Genomic DNA, 17,198 nt, shown 5'->3' on the forward strand with positions numbered 1-17,198 from the left:
CTGTCATTTACTCCCTGGCTTTTTGTATTTTTCATATTTTTCTCTGATTGATACATGTTTTAGTGATAGAAAACCAGTTTTGTTCCTGATAATGATTTTTTGTCTATCTAAATTGTTGTATTTGCTAGAAAGTAAACCCAAGCTGTCATTAGACATTAAAGCTGGCTACAAATAATAATGTGCTTGAATTTTCAGGGAGACACACCGGTCAGATTTATACCCTCAGATAATGGTACTTCAGTACACTATTTACTGAATATCTTCCATCTTTATGAGATGTACTGTAGGGAGACAAAGATGGTGATGGTGATGATGATGATGGTGATGATGATGACGACGACTATGACAACGACGACGATGATGATAGTACCTTACCCTAGGGAGCTTTTGATCAAGCAGGAAAAATACATCACAAAAGGCTAGTTGGTGGTAGGAGAGAGTGTGTATTGGGATTCTATTCCTGGACAGTACAGATCTGAAACACAAAATAAGAATAATTACTGATAAAGCCCCTGTATGTATGTGTACTAGGTATAGATTTATCAGGTATCATTACTGACTGCATCTGAGGCATGAGAAATTGAGGCACACAGAGTAACCTCATAGCCATCCGAGGTTACCATGCTGAGTGGAGGAGCTAGGCTTTGAACCAAGGCAGTATAGGTCCTAAAGTTGTGCTAAGGGGTAGGAGGCAGGGACCCTCTGGCCCTCAAGACTATGAGGCATGGAGTGCAAGAACATCTGAAATCAGGAGATCATGGGCCCAGTTAGAACGGAGTCAAATATTCTAACAGACAAGGATAAATAAATTTAAGGGCCAGAGCAGGATGTGGAGACTTTATAGGTTGGTTTAGGCTGGTAAGAGCCTGAGAAGGGCCTTGAGTTACAGATTTTTGCCTTTGAGGTTGGGCCAGGGAGGAGTGATTAAAGTACCTCTTCAGATGGTACGTGTTAGGTTCCAAATAAGGCATTTGGATCAAAGGGAGAAAAGGCTTTAGAAATGCCAGGGTTGAGAGATCACTTGCCCTGGGTCTCACTTGAGCTAACAGTGAAGTTTCTTTTACAATAGAGGTGGAAATAATAAGCCCTGATTAATGCATTTCTTTTCGCCCATGCTAATTTTACATTCAGTGTTACTTGTTTTTAGCACTTCACTTGCTTACCTTCTAGTTCTTGTATTACTGATGAAAGTTTGGTTTTGTCTCCCTACTTGTGAGTTTCCTATGCCATTTTCTTTGCCTGCTTCAACCCCTTTCCATCCCGTGGTGTCTTTTGGCTTTCAGAAGTCTGGGTTCCAATCCCACATGTGCCCTGAATTCACTGTCTAGCTAGAAAAGGAATTTGGAGAGCGGGCTTTATTTCTCTGCAGGAGGGTTTGTGGAATTGCACTCTAAATAGAGAGAACAAAAAACTGTCTTAGAGATGAGGACACTGAGGTACAGAGGGGTTGAGTGGCTTGCGAAGAAAGATCGCTATTAGTGATTGCCAGAGCTGGACTTGAGTCCAAGCCTTTTCACTCTGAATTCATTATGTTTTCCTTGGTCTGCGCTGCTGGGGGGGAAACCGTCTCACGTGAAGACTGATCAGACCCGGACGAGTTGCACCAGGGGGTGAGTGCTCCATATTCTTTGACTTGAAGAAGAGAAATTAGTAAATAGCTGGGATGGGGCTCTGTGCTGACAGCTGGGAGACTGGAGCCTGCTTCAGATTCTGTGTCTCCCTCTCTCTCTGCCCCTCCCTGCTTGCACTCTGTCTCTCTCTCTTTCTCTTTCTCTCAAGAATAGACAAACACTAAAAAAAAATAAAAATAAAAAAAATTAAAAAAAGAAAAGATTCTTTGCCTTTCCAAGGAGAATACATACCATAACATTTACAAAAAATAACATCATCTCAGGATGGAAGTGGTTCTCAAAGCCAGTTCATTCAAACACCTAGCCATTCATGGAGACGTTAACTCAAAGGGTAATGGATTGGAATCTGAGAGTGGGAAGGTTTTGAGGAGGACCCGTAGGTCTATGGAACTGGATGGATAATGATTTGATTTCCTCAGAATCTATTGAACATTCATCAACATGCACTTGAAAATGTCCAACTCTAGCAAGCCTTCTAAAAAATCCATTCCGTTTAGAGGACTTTGAGTTTTCCTTCTTGGGGATGAGATCCATATTTATCACTGAGTCTTTTTTTATTTCTTATCCTTTTCTGTATGACTTGCTTCTTCTGTACTCTGTGTAAACTTAATAACCCACCAGTCACTTGTTTATGAGTTCCAGTGAGGCCACATTAATAATAATACCTTACTGTGGTGAATCTTGAATTTTTACCCCTTCACATAGAACTTCTACCTCTGAACCCCTTCCTCCAACACCCCAGTAATTTCTTGGAGCCTATCACTTGCTCAGCACTCTGACCAGTCATACTACCCTCCGGTGTCACCCTTACTTCACCTTGTCTTGGCCTCTGCCGCTGGTGCCTTCCATTAAAATGACACCCTGCTGAGCATAGCAGTCTTATCTAGTGGCCTATTTGAGTTCTTAGGGCACTGAGGGAAATGGTGCTTGAGGAAGAACAACCTCTTTTCCAGTCCTGACCATGCTTTCTCACCTGGGCTCTGAAGCAGGAGTTGCTTGGTTTCATACACTTACAAAGTCTTTTATGAACACAAGGAAATTTCCTACCTTCTTTCTTCTTTCTGGGTCGGCTCTTGTCCCTTTTGCTCCATTGTCTCCATGTCTCTCATTCCCCTACCCACAATTTCTCCTCTCTTTCTAGATTTTCATAACTAAGTATGGCCCCTTCCTTCTTACAGTCTGTCTAATTACCAAAACTACTCCCTGTATATCTACACATATAATAAACTCCTTGTCTCTAAGTTTCACAAAGAGATGGACTGGATATTCCGGACTGGGATCAGGTAGGTCAGTCTGATACACAACAGCTTTAGATTGATGTTCTTCAGCTAATCCATCATTTTTATGTGGGTTATATGATGCTCTTTTTATCAGAAAACCACTGGGAAGCTCATCCTCATACTTACCGAATTATTTCAGTGGTAAGACTCCCTACCTCCACTCTATTCTCTTCCTCCTCAAAGTCACATTCTTTAATTCCCCATCCTTTATATTTTCTCCAGCCTAATTGAGATAATTTGCTTTCTTTCTCCTATCTCTCCATTTTTAAAATCCTCTCTCACAAGCTAGAGCATGGATAGTCTTCAAGGCCATCCTACTTGAATGTGATGTACTGAAAGGATATTGACTTTGGGGTTAGACTGACTTTGTGTTGAAGCCCAACTCCACCACTTCCTTCTCATGAACTTCATTCATTACAGTGTATAAAATGAAGACAACACTGTATGAGACAGAAGATAACTGCTGCAGTTAAATGAGTTAACAGCTGAGGAATTTCTAAGTCGGTGTCCAACCACATAACCAGTGTGTCTGGTCTCCTTCTCCCCTCCCCCCTTTTTTTTGTCTCATCTCTTGGTGACAAGTTGCACTTAGTTGTGGACCCAGCTGTCGTTTATCACTGCATGTAGATCTGCATGACACTCCTGCAGCATGTGTTGGTGCCTTTCCTCATCTGGCTGTCCTTCGTCCAGGTCACTCAGTACGCCAGTGGCCTTTGCATCAAGTTCATCATGGAACCTGAGGTAGTGTGTGGGTTGATATTTAGTCAGAAGTCCATGTTCCACCTCTTTGTACCTCTTTGTAATGGTATCAGATTTTCACTAATACTATAAAGTCTCTGAGTACCTCGGATGCATAACACAGGTCTCCCACCTGAATCATTGTGTTTTACACATGGTACATCATGGTGCCGGCTAATGAAATTAATACAGTTGTATAAATGACCACATTTCTAATTCTGTTTGTGACTGAGTCATTGTGTTAATTTTACTGAAACATTTTAGGATTGAAGACTAACTAGCTTTCATTATGGCTGTATTAGTAACATTTGGGGTCTGACAAGCAGTGAGACTATAGAGAAGGAATGGGGAAATGTATTCTTTTAAAAAAATTTTCTTTAATGTTTATTTATTTTTGAGAGAGAGACAGAGCACAAGCAGGGGAGAGGCAGAAAGAGAGGAGACACAGAATCTGAAGCAGGCTCCAGGCTCTGAGCTGTTAGCACAGAGCCTGATGCGAGGCTCAAACTCATGAGCCATGAGATCATGACCTGAGCCAAAGTTGGATGCCCAATCGACAGCCCCCTAGGTGCCCCAAATGTATTCTTTTTTTAATGTTTATTTATTTATTGAGAGAGGGAGAGAGACAGGAGAGAGAGAGAGAGAGAGAGAATGAGGGAGGGGCAGAGAGAGAGGAAGAGAGAGGATCCCAAGCAAGCTCCGTACTGTCACCATGGAGCCTGATGCGGGGCTTGATCTCCCAAACTGCAAGATAAGGACCTGAGCTAAAACCAGGAGTCGGATGCTTAACCAACTCAGGTGCCCCGGAAAATGTTGTATTTTGTCTCCTAACATCGAGATTTAAGAAAACCCCATGGATCATTTTCACTCCATGAATAATTACATTCCAAGAACCATTGGTGGAATTAAATTTGTGTGTCCTGAAATTATTTATGTTATAAAATGTTGGTATTTACTGAAATACTTAATATTTCAAAACATGCTTTTTGGAAAAATAAGCTGAATACTGTAGATTTTTTTTTGGTTCAAATAGACCCCCCCACCCCACCAACACAAGCAAATGAATATTTCACCTGATGACGTCAGTCCCTTTGAGAAGGGTTTTCTTGGTAGATCCTGATCTCTTAGTCACACAGATTCCTCTCAGCTGGAAAGTTGATATATCCTGCAAGTAACATGTTCACTTTACGGACCATTGTTACTTAATCCGATGACAAATTTACTTGATAGTGTGCTCCCTAGTGGCCTCATCTGATTCAGATATACTTTGCAATTTGTGAGACAGAAATTTGTGCCAATTGGAACTTTTTCTATAAAAAAAGTTTTTCTATAAACTTTTCTATAAAGCCTTTTCTATAAAGCCTTTTCTATAAAAGGCTATAAAAAGTGACAGAACCCAAGACCTTAGTTTCCTTATCATTCTGTATTCTAAGTATCATCACAGATCTGTTGTTGTACCCAGCATTTATTTGCTTTTATTTCAAACTGTCTTTGAAACTGGCCACAGGCAATGTAAAATTTTCCTGATTAGAACCATGTTCGGAGTCCTTTAGTCCCAAGAGATTCTCTTGTGCGCTTTTAAGGAGGAGAGACCGAGAGACCTACTCCTCTTCACTTTGGGAATCAAAACAACAGCACTTTGTCTCAAAACTCATTTTCATTTTTTTATTGTGCATATTTTTTCCTCTGTCCTTCTAAGCAGTTTTAGCAATCTCAAATTCAAATATGTTTTTATTAAATTGTTTTATGTTTTTCAAAGGATTTTTTAAATGTGTTTTGAATCCTGGGAACATGAGAGCTCTAGAAGCAACATGAGGCTGCTATAACAAGTTACCTGGGCAACCATCCATATCTCAAATCTTTGGGCTTTCCATCGGTTTCATAAATGCATATATACCGACCTTCACCTTTATTCTTTCCAAGCCTACAATAGGGATAGCTGCAATTTTTAATTTCTGATATAGTAGTAACCTTTTTATGTTTTTGCCTTTCAATTGAAATCAATTAATATATTGTTGAGAATGAACTTGTGGAGTGATCTGGAAATGCTTTTTTTTTTTAATAAGTTTATTTATTTATATTGAGAAAGAGAGAGTACACGTGCATGCGCACACACGTGCAAGTGGGAGAGAGGCAAAAAGGGAGCAAGGGAGAGAGAATCCCCGAGCAGGCTTTGCATTGTCAGCACAGAGCCCAAAATGGGACTCAGTCTCACGGTTCATGAACCGTGATGTGAGCTGAAATCAAGAGTCAGACTTAACTGACTGAGCCACCCAAGTGCCCCTGGATATGCTTTTAATATTGTACGTACGTGGTATGAAAGAACTGTTAAACACCTATGTGATTTATCAACCTGCATGAATTGCGGCCATTATATGGTTGCATAAAATAGTGAAATTGTAAGTGAGAATCATACGGGGAATTCTTGGAGCAACTCGGTTTTTTAAAGGAAGATGTGAATTGAGCCCAAGATTGTACTATTACCTTTGCTTTGGGTCTGACTGCAGCCACTTTGGTATAAAGGGTCTGTGTCTTTAAACCTGTTGAAATTAGGCATAAGATAATTACCCTCTGTGGCTGAGACTTTCTTTTAAATTCAGATGTCAAACAATAGAGTTTAGTTAGATGTTGGGATAATTCTCTTTAAAGATTCAGCCTGCTGCCAAGGGTGGAATTGGTTTAAATATTTAAGCAAGCAGTTCCAAGGGCCCACACCCACAGCCAAGCTCCTGATCACAAGGACAACTGCTTCCAGGGTGGGGGATTGGGAGGAGTGCTCTGACACTTTTTAGTACATTTCCTGAGGTAGAAACTTACTGATACTCACTCATAATTCTCTTACCTAACTTGAAACAAATTTAATGCCAATGTCCAATTTTAACCTTTCTTATCTCCTCTTTGTGGGACAAGTCTTTCTTTAGGTAATCGTGGAAATCATAAGCCATGAGTACTAGTGTTCTTTCAGGACAAAGAGGAATTCCTAGCAGGAATTTTGCAAGCATACATCTTTTTCTTTGTTGCCAACTGGATATTGATATTCTGGCTAAAATGTAGATTATGTTAACTTGCTTAATAGCCATAATCTGTTAACCATCATTTTCTGAAGAGAAGAGAAATAATCCTTAGGTAGAAGTGTAAGAGGTCTCTTGAGGGTCTCCCATAATGAATTCATGACCTCTCCCTAAAGGTTTAGGAAATACAGTGCTTTGTTACTTCTACATGCAGATTTTTAGGACAGACAGACTTGGATTCAAATTTCAATTCTGTGACTTAATAGCGTTGTGACTTTGGGTAAGTTGCTTAACCTCTCTAAGCTTATATTGTCCTCCTGGTTAAAATGGGGTAATTACTAAGAGGTATCTGATAGGACAATGAGAATCAATGATGGAAGCATAGGAAGCATGAAGCCTAGAGCCCAGTGATGATTAAGAGCTCCTGAGATCCCCGCCAAGGAGAAGAGCTCCTCTTTTTCCTCCTTCTCAACCAAGTGTGAATCTACCTGTTTCCTAACACACCTCTATCTTTAATTTTTATGGATTTTGACTGCCTGTCTCCAGATTGCTAACTTCCTGCCTCTTCATTGGTCAACTAAGGAAAGGCAGTTTGCCGGACAGCAGTGGTGATTCTAGTTGTTTGTGCTGAAAGACATGAACGCTGGATATGCACGCAGTGCTTGGCTGCTCTACCCCTTTCTTGACAGATCCTTGTTGAAATATCACTGTATTAGAGTTACTGGTACTATGCACAAAACATCTCAAAATGACAAACTCTTATGGCAGATTTTATGAAGATAAATAGGGCCTTCTTCCATCCCCATGGTAAATATGTGTTTGTGAGGATCTAACACCAGTATGGCCCCCTCAGCAAGAACAGCCAAATAGAGAGGAAGCAGATGTACCTTACAGGACCACTGCTTATAAATTATAGTCCCGTATATGATTCTGAATATTTAATCAGAGATAGAAGTCCTCTAAAAATCATATTTAAATGAGAGACGTTTTCCAAGGAGTGGCTTTGAGCTCACTTGCTTTCCTCTGTATAGTACTATGTTGCATTTAAAGTTCTATCCAGGGGATCCTGGGTGGCTCAGTCGGTTCAGCGTTTGACTTCAGCTCAGGTCACGATCTTGTGGCTTGGGCTTGTGGGTTCAAGTCCCGTGTCTGGCTCTGTCCTGACAGCTCAGAGTCTGGAGCCTGTTTTAGATTCTGTGTCTCTCTCTTCGCTCCTTCCCCCTCACACTCTGTCTCTCTCTCTCTCTTTTTCTCAGAAGTAAATAAACATTAAAAAAATTGAAAACACCACCACTGCCTGCTAGCTAACTGATGCATTTCCAATAGTATTTTCTTAAAAAAAAAAAAAGTTCTAAGTATAAATGTTTTTTATGGCATTTTCTACTTTAGTCTTCTTTTTAAAAAAAAATGGCTGTCAGTTATAATGTGGTAGTAGAAAGAGCAACAAACTGAGAGTCCAGAAACCTGGGCTTGAGTCCCATTCCCATTGCTCAATAGTTGTGTGGCCACGGTCAAGGCACTTTAGGCTTTCTAGTCTCCTTTAGCTTTGTTGTGTGTGCACTGACAATGACATCTGTCACGTACGTCTGCCTCACAGAGTGATTGTAGGGCTCAAATAGAAATTTAAGCCATATGACTTCTCTTACAGAAGTTTTACACAAATGTCATATTATGATGATATATGAAAGTATTTGGGCCATTTTAGAAAATGAAAACACATAATATGAGACAGTTAAAATGGGTTTTCTTTCAATGGAGGGGCTGTAGGGGAAATGAGAGAAATGGCCAAGTAGCTTTATCTCTGGGTCCCAATGTTCCTACCTTCCTCCTTGAGGGCGGTGTTCTGTGGCAGACACTGATTAACTGATTGATTGATTGAGAATATCCTTTTCCCATTGCATATTTTTGCCTACAGAAGATTAATTGGCCATATAATTGTGGGTTTATTTCTGGGCTTTCTATTCTGTCCCATTGATCTGTCTATTTTTGTGCCAGTGCCATGCTGTTTTGATTACTACAGCTTTGTAACATAACTTAAGTCAAAATTGTGATGCTTCTAGTTTTGTTTTTTTTTTCAAGATTGCTTTGGCTATTTGGGGTCTTTTGTGGTTCTATAAATTTTATAGTTGTTCTAGTTCTGTGAAAATGTGTTGGTATTTTGATAGGGATTTAATTAAATGTGTAGACTGCTTTGTGTAGTATAGACATTTTAACACTATTTGTTCTTTCAATCCATGAGCATGGGATACCTTTACATTTCTTTGTGTTGTCTTTTATTTCTTTCATCAGTGCTTTATAGTTTTCAGAATATAGGTATTTTACGCCTTTGGTTAGGTCTTATTATTTTTGGTACAAATAGAAATGGGATTGTTTTATTAATTTCTCTTTCTGCAGATTTCAGCAGATTTCTATGCATTGATTTTGTATCTTGTGACTTTACTGGATTTGTTTATCAGTTCTAGCAGTTTTTTAGTGGAGTCTTTAGGTTTTCTATATATAGTGCCTTGTCATCTGCAAACATTGAAAGCTTTACTTCTTCCTTAACAATTTGAATGCCTTTTATTTCTTTTTGTTGTCTGATTGCTGTGGATAGGACTTCTAGTACCATGTTGAAGAAAAGTGGTGAGAGTAGACACCCTTGTCTTGTTCCTGATCTTAGGGGGAGGCTCTCAGTTTTTCTCCATTGAAGATGATGTTAGCTGTGGGTTTTTCATATATGGCCTTTATTATGTTGAGGTTTGTTCCCTCTAAACCTACTTTGCTGAGGGTGTTTATCATGAGTGGACACTGTGCTTTATCAAATGCTTTGTCTGCATCTATTGAAATGATTATATGGTTCTCATCCTTTCTCTTACTGATATGATGTATCACACTGATTGCTCTGTGAATATTGGATCATGCTTACATCCTGGGAATAAATCCCACTTGATTGTGGTAAATGATTTTTTTTAGTGTTTTATTTATTTCTGAGAGAGAGAGAGACAGCATGAATAGGGGAGGGTGAGAGAGAGAGGGAGATACAGAATCTGAAACAGGCTCTAGGCTCTGAGCTGGCTGTCAGCACAGAGCCCGACACGGGGCTCAAACCCACAAACCGTGAAATCATGACCTGAGCTGAAGTCGGACGCTTAACCGACTGAGCCACCCAGGCGCCCCGTGAATGATTTTTTTGATATATTGTTGGATTTAGTTTGCTTTTATTTTATTGAGGATTTTCGCATCTGTGTTCATCAGGGATGTTGGCCTGTAGTTCTCTCTTTTAGTGGTGCCTTCATCTCATTTTGGTAACTAGTGTAAATACTGGCTTTATTGAATGAATTTGGAAAATTTCCTCCCTCTTCTATTTTTTGGAATAGTTTGAGAAGAATAAGTATTAATTCTCCTTAAATGTTTGATAGAATTTACCTCTGAAGCCATCTGGCCCTGGACTTTTGTTCTTTGAGAGTTTTTTGATTAGTGATTCAATTTCCTTGCTGGTAATCGGTCTGTTCAAATTTTTATTTCTTCCTGCTTCAGTTCTATATACTATATGTTTCTAGGAATTCATCCTTTTTTTCTAGGTTGTCCAATTTTTGGCATACAATTTTTCATAATATTCTCTTAGAGTTGTTTGCATTTCTATGGTGTTGGTTGCTATTTCTCCACTTTCATTTGTGATTTTGAGTCCTTTCCCTCTCTCTCTCTCTCTCTCTTTCAAGAATCTGAATAGAGATTTATCAGTTTGTTGATTTTTCAAAGAACTAGCTCCTGGTTTCATTGATCTGTGCTATTGGCTTTGTTTTGTTTTTGTTTGTATTTAGTTCTATATCATTTAGTTGTGCTCCAATCTTTATTATTTCCTTCCTTCTGCTTGTTTTGAGTGTTGTTTTTCTTTTTTAGCTCCTTTAGGTGTAAGGTTAGGGTGTTTATTTGAGTTTTTTTTGCTTCTTGAGGTAGGCCTGTATTGCTGTAAACCTCCCTCTTAGAATCATTTTGCTGTATCCCAAGATTTTGCACCATTATGTTTTCATTTTCACTTCTCTCCCTGTAATTTTTTTATTTTCTCTTTGATTTCTTGGTTCACCCATTCATTATTTAGCAGCATGTTGCTTAACCACCATGTATTTGTGCTCTTTCCGAGTTTTTTCTTTGTGGCTGATTTCTAATTTCATATGTTGTGGTTAGAAAAGATACATGCTATGACTTTAACTTTTTTTTCTTGAATTTGTTGAGAATTATTTTGTGGCTTAATATGTGATCTATTCTGGAGAATGTTCCATGTGCACTTGACAAGAATGTGTATGTGACAGATCTTTAAACAAGAGTGCCCTCAAAGCAGCCTGCCTGAGTCTTTATTCCTCTAAAATGGGTCAGCTGTTGTCCATTGAACAGAAACACCTATTTTAACCCCTTAGTCTGTCTTAGTTTTTCAAGAGCAGCTTCCTTAATTTGGAAATGCAAATTAACTTAATATATGCAATGAGTTTTCCTGATTTGATGTTCTCAGAAAAGCAAACTCCAAAGCATGAGTTTGCATATTTAAAAAGATACTCTTAGGGGCACCTGAGTGGCTCAGTCAGTTAAGCATCCAACTTTGGCTCGGGTCATGATCTCACAGTTTATGGGTTCAGGCCTTGTGTTGAGCTCTGTGCTGATAGCTCAGAGTCTTGAGCCTGCTTCATATTCTGTGTCTCCCTCTCTCTCAACCCCTCCAATGCTCATGTTCTGTTTCTCTCTCTCTCTCTCTCTCTCAAAAATCAATAAACATTTTTAAAAATCTAAAAAAAATGATACTTTTAATTTATAAAAGGGAGCTACCTTTGTTTTACCAAGAATTTACCAATCCCACTATTGTGAGATACTGTGCAGTCAAACATTGGTCATTGGGCCTTAAGCATTCAATGAGTAAGAATCTCATATGCACATATATATTTTTTTAATCAGGGGGAAGGGGTTGTGAGTATAAGCCCCATATTTGGTGTAAGGGTTTCTTAAAAATACAATCTTTAGGGGTGCCTGGGTGGCTCAGTTCCTTAAGCATCCAACTTTGGCCTAGGTCATGGTCACACTGGTCTCTAGTTCGAGCCACATGTTGGGCTCTGACATCTCAGAGCCTGGAGCCTGTTTTTGGTTCTCTGTCTCCTTTTCTCTCTCTGCTCCTCTCCTACTCACACTCTGTCTCTCTCTCTCCAAAATAAACATTTAAGAAATTAAAAAAAAAATAGCAACAAAGACAATACCTTGATACCTCATACAAGCTATTCTTATTTTCTTCTCTTAACTACCAGCCTCTCTCTTGCTCTTTGCAATATAATTTGTGTGTCCTCTTACTCTACCAAAATCACTATCTAAAACTCTGCTTGTAATTTCACTTTCTTATTTGTTTCTTTTTCAATCTCTTTACAGAATTTGATGTTTTCCAGAGCTCCTCATTCTTGACTCTCTGATCTCTTTCTATTCCATTCTGTTCTGACATTACTGCTAAGTTCATCTTCTTAAGTTTGTACAGAACAAATTACTTATTTGATCAAAACCCACCCATGTCTTCCCATTTGTATAGGAAGTTAGCATTAATTTTGCACCAACCTGGATTCAAATCCTTTTAGAGTTTGTTGTCACTCTTTCTTGACTTAACTCTTCTGGCATGTGTCTAACAAACAGGCACAGAAAGTATTTATTTCCTTCGTACATGTTAGCAGATTTTTCAGTCTTGTATAGTGCATTTCCTCCTGGAATTTCCTTTTTTAAAATCACACCTGTCAAAATCTTATCCTTTAGTGTGGAGCTATTTCAAATGCTTTCTTCTTTTGAAGGATTTTCTCATCCTACAAACATAATGTGTCTCTCCTTTCTTTAACCTCCTCTGATCTATTCTTTGATATCTTATAGAATGAGTGTCTTTCTGCTTTGCATTGCAATAATTTAGCTATTTCTTTCTATTCTATTCTTACAGTGTGTAGATTCTTTGAGGAAAAATACCTCTGGGAGAAAAGAGCTAGAAAGCTATTGCAGACATACCTTATTTTTATATCTTCTATATGAAGAACAGTAGTACTGCATTCCATCCTAGGATGGGTTGGGAGGAAATAGACAGGCACTAGCTTTTCCAAAATCACACACAAGAGGCAGAATTCAAAACTACCCAGGCCTGGATGAGCAATGAGAGAGAATTGTAATTCATACCCAGGGACAGCAGCTATACCTGGAGGAAGGCTACCCAAGAAGAACTGTGGTCTTCATTAGAGGCTGTACCTATGAGGGAGGGAGCCAGGGAATAAATATGAACTTTCTTGCATTCTGCATTTCATCTGCTGCTAGTATTTCCCAACATCTAGACCCAATAGAAGCCAAAGTGCCAGGGAACTTGTTGAGTCTGTCATTTGGAGTTTAAAGTGGTGTATAGAAGGGTAGAGCCTGAATCTGAATGGACAAATGGACAATTTCCATTTTAATAATGGAACTTATAATCTACCTTATCGGTATTGGACTCAGCTGGAATCGTAGGGCATTGCTTTGCCAATGGCTAAGCAAATAAAGCTTTGCATTGACCTTCTGGGGCCAGAATCAGTTACAAAACTGACAGTAAGCAGACAGGATGGCTGCAGCTAATTCTTGGATCTTATTTTAGGCATTGGCGAAATATGTTATGAGCAGCAAATAGCATCTAGTAAAAAGACAATTATTTCCCATTATGATGAGTTACAACAGATACTTCCATTTGGAGTAGAGCGAAATCATGTACTTGCTTATTGAAAAAAAGAGTCAGGGAAGAAATCACCACAGCAGTGTTGTCTTGGAGAGATTGTCAGCCTGGAGTTTGCTAGAGGAAATGGAAGACATGAAGAGTCCCCGGGAAGCAAAGTGCTTTTACACTGAGCATAACCAGAGAAGGTTACTTTGTAGGCCAAATTGAGATGTATAATTTAGTGTGCCGAGCCTGCAGAGCTGCTGTATTTTAGTCAAAGCAGAGTGAGCCAATGCTGCTGGAAATAGTCCTGTGAACTCAGCATGGAATTATAGTGCTGGTGTATTTAACCCCACTCCATATTGCTTTCTTTGTTATTTTGCTTTTTTTTTTTTTTCCCCCTCCCAAGACATACAGTTTTTCCCCCCTTCCGGTTCCTCAGATAGAAAATATGTGTGATGATTCAGCACTGCCCTCTGAATGGCTAATGGGCTGTTGCAGCAAAGTGTTTGCCCTGCTCTGAAGCCTGCCTTTGCCAGGGTGCCCAATAGAGTGCTGAGGTTGGAGCTCCTTTACTCAGGGCATAAATTCTTCTTCAAAGAGGAGTTTTGGGGTTTCTCGGCCAGCTTGTAGGTGTCACCAGATAATATTTTGAGTTAGTGAACTGGCAACTCAGAGATTAAATTCCTCACTTCACAAAGGAAAGAAGAAATACATGAGGGGTATTTATCCACATACAGACACTGGCAGGGATGCTAGGCTGATGGCTGAATGCTGCCAGTCTTTTCTTTGGTTGAGAGGGAGATCCTGGGAAGAAGTGTGGATAGTTGTTCTGTGCTCCCGAGGCAGCCCTGTAAATGCTTGTTGATAGTGGAGGGAGTGCATAACACTTTTGATAAAAATGGTTTTAAACTACTGAAGAGAATGGGGAAATAGGAGTTTGAAAAAGGTTTGTATTCTTTGCAATAATCTATCTTAAGTTTTTGGACTTTGGATGTCCAAAATTTTAGCAAAGCTAATGCTGAAACTCATTTTCTAATATGGAATCATCTTTTTGTCCTTCGTAAATCTACTCCAAGATGCCCCGTAGATGCTACTTGCAGGCAATTCTGATTGTCTTGTACAGATACTGATGCATCAGTACCTGTACTCTTGTGCATTCACAGGAGAAACTTGTCCTTTTCAAGCAACTCCACTTTATAATTAAAACAATTCACTTCTCAAGCCCTACCTTTCATTGCAGATAATGTCTTTTGCTTCAATTTTTTGTTAAATGATAAGGCCTAGAGAGAGAGGTACCAGGACTATCACCCCTGTTTGCTTACATGATCATTGGAAACTCAGAAATTATGAACCTGTAATGAAGAAGCCCTTTTGCACCTGGATTTGGACCTACAGAACCGGTAGAAGAGTATTTTATTTTGGAAGCAAGATACAACTTTGCAACCTTTTTTCTTCTTCTTCTTCTTCTAAGTTTAGAATTCTAAGAATGGGATACTTTTCTTTTATAATTGGTAGGGACTTTCTTTGCTGTGTATCCTGACACAGGCCACATGACCAATGTTGAGACCTACAACCCCAAAAGGCACTCCTTTTACCTTCTACACTGTATCACTTGATCCTTAGTTCCTTAGTTGAAAGGTCTTCATTCATGGTCTTCTGGGTACAACACCATGGCTATGACTTTCACTATTTTTACACTTTCCTCTGCAAAAGAAAATGTAGCAATTGAGAGAAAATGCAACAGGTCTTTAAGAAGAGAGGATAGGTCAGACTGAAGCTAAGAATTTAAAGATACAACTGGGTACCTGACTCCTGTTATTGTCAGGGAAGGGAAGAAGAAAGCCTTGCTTATATTATGGAAGCTCTCTGGTCTAATCTAACACTAGTGTCTGAGACGTGGGTTCTGGTCTCAGTTTGGCAACAGTGACTGAAAGATTGTGGAGCTAGGGTTTACACACCTATAATAAAAGCATATAAGAAGTTTAATCACTGACTGTTAATTTCCTTAGCTATAAAATATGGAGAATTATCTTACTACCCAATCTTTTTCAGCTTTGCTTAAAGTCTTGTATCCCTTAAGTAGCTGTGTTTCAAGTACTCTGTTCTACAACTTTTTTTCTTTGGTCTGTCTAAAACTGTGTAGTATTCTTTTTTAAAAAAATATTTTATTTATTTCTGAGAGAAAGAAAGAGAGCGTGAGCAGGGGAGGGTCAGAGAGAGAGGGAGACACAGAATCTGAAACAGGCTCCAGACTCTGAGCTAGTTGTCAACACAGAGCCTGATGTGTGGCTCAAACCCACGAACTGTGAGATCATAACCTGAGACGAAGTCAGACGCTCAACCGACTGAGCCACCCAGGTGCCCCTAAAACTGTGTAGTATTCTTGAGTAACTTCATCTAAGCCAATGACTTTAACTGCATGTCATACAGATTCTGACAATCTTTGTTCTTTACTTTTTATTAATTTTTTTAAAGTTTATTTATTTGTTTTGAGAGAGGCAGAGAAAGCAGAGTAGGGGGCTGCAGAGATAGAGGGAGATAGAGGGAGAATCCCAAGCAGGCTCCACACTGTCAGCACAGAGCCTTGATGCAGTGCTTGAACTCACAAAGCCATGAGATCATGACCTGAGCCAAAAGTGATAGTCAGACACTCAACTGACTGAGTCACCCATGCACCCTGACAATCTTTATTTTTTAATGGTGTGTGTAGACCATTTATTTAATATTAATTATTGATATGTTTAGATTTAGGTTTACTGTTTTATCATTTATTTATGTTTATTGCCTCTGGTTTTTTGGTTCCTGTCTTTTGTTTCCCCTTTCTTGTTTTCTTTTGAGTTATTGGAATGCTTTTTTCATTATTCCATTTTAATATATCAATTGTATTTTTCATTATATCTCTTTTAGTGGTTGCTCTAGGGACTAACTATGCATGCCTAACTCTTCACAGTGTAGCCAGAATTAAATTACTATTATACTTTCCCCATCTCCTTAATGTTGTAGCTGTCTTGTGTATTGTATACATTGCAACCTCACCAAAAATATCATATTTTTTGTTTTCAGCTGTCAAACACCTTTTCAAGAACTCAGCAGCGGAATAATACCATATTTACACAGATATTACCATTTCTGTTGCGTTTTCTTCTTTCTTGATGTTACATGTTTCTTTCTGTTTTCATTATCTTTGGAAAGCTTCCTTTAGCAATTCTTTTAGAGCAGGTCTGCTGGCAACTAATTCTTTCTTCACCTGAAAATGTCTTTATTTCACCATCATTTTTGAGGACTATTTTAACTGTATATAAAATCCTGGGTTAACACATCTTTCTTTTAGCACTTTGAAATGGTGTTCCACTTTCCCTTTCCCTGAGAACTCTGAGTCCTTCTGGCACCTGTGGGTTGACCAGATGTGTGGATTTTTCTTTTTAAGCCTTCATTTTTATCACTCTTTATCTGTCTTCTCCAAGGAGTTTCTGTTACAAAACTCTTTTCCCCTTTCTCTCTTATGCCACTCAAAATGTACTTTTATGTAGCTTTTTATTATTTAGAACTAGTTATAAAGTATCTGAGGAAAATAATTCATAAAGGATATCAGTGAGAAATAAATGGTTATTGTGTTACCCTTTCCCAGGGGGAATGTCCTTTAGCCATGAAAGTCTTAAAGAGTAGGAAATGTTTGTTTTGTTGTATTACAACATGAAGTGTTGTAATACAGAATTCTAAACTCCATATTTCTTGGTCTGGGGAGAGAGGAGGATGTTAGCCACAAAGACATTCTTGGTATTCCTCAGATCTCAGGAGAGAACAGCCACCTTCACTGCTTATGTGACTTTTTAGCTCCGTTTTTGGTAAAGACATGGAAAGTCCATACAGG

The sequence above is a fragment of the Hyaena hyaena genome, unplaced genomic scaffold, assembly GCF_003009895.1.
Source record: "Hyaena hyaena isolate Hyena2069 unplaced genomic scaffold, ASM300989v1 scaffold_292, whole genome shotgun sequence".
Taxonomy (NCBI): Eukaryota; Metazoa; Chordata; class Mammalia; order Carnivora; family Hyaenidae; genus Hyaena; species Hyaena hyaena.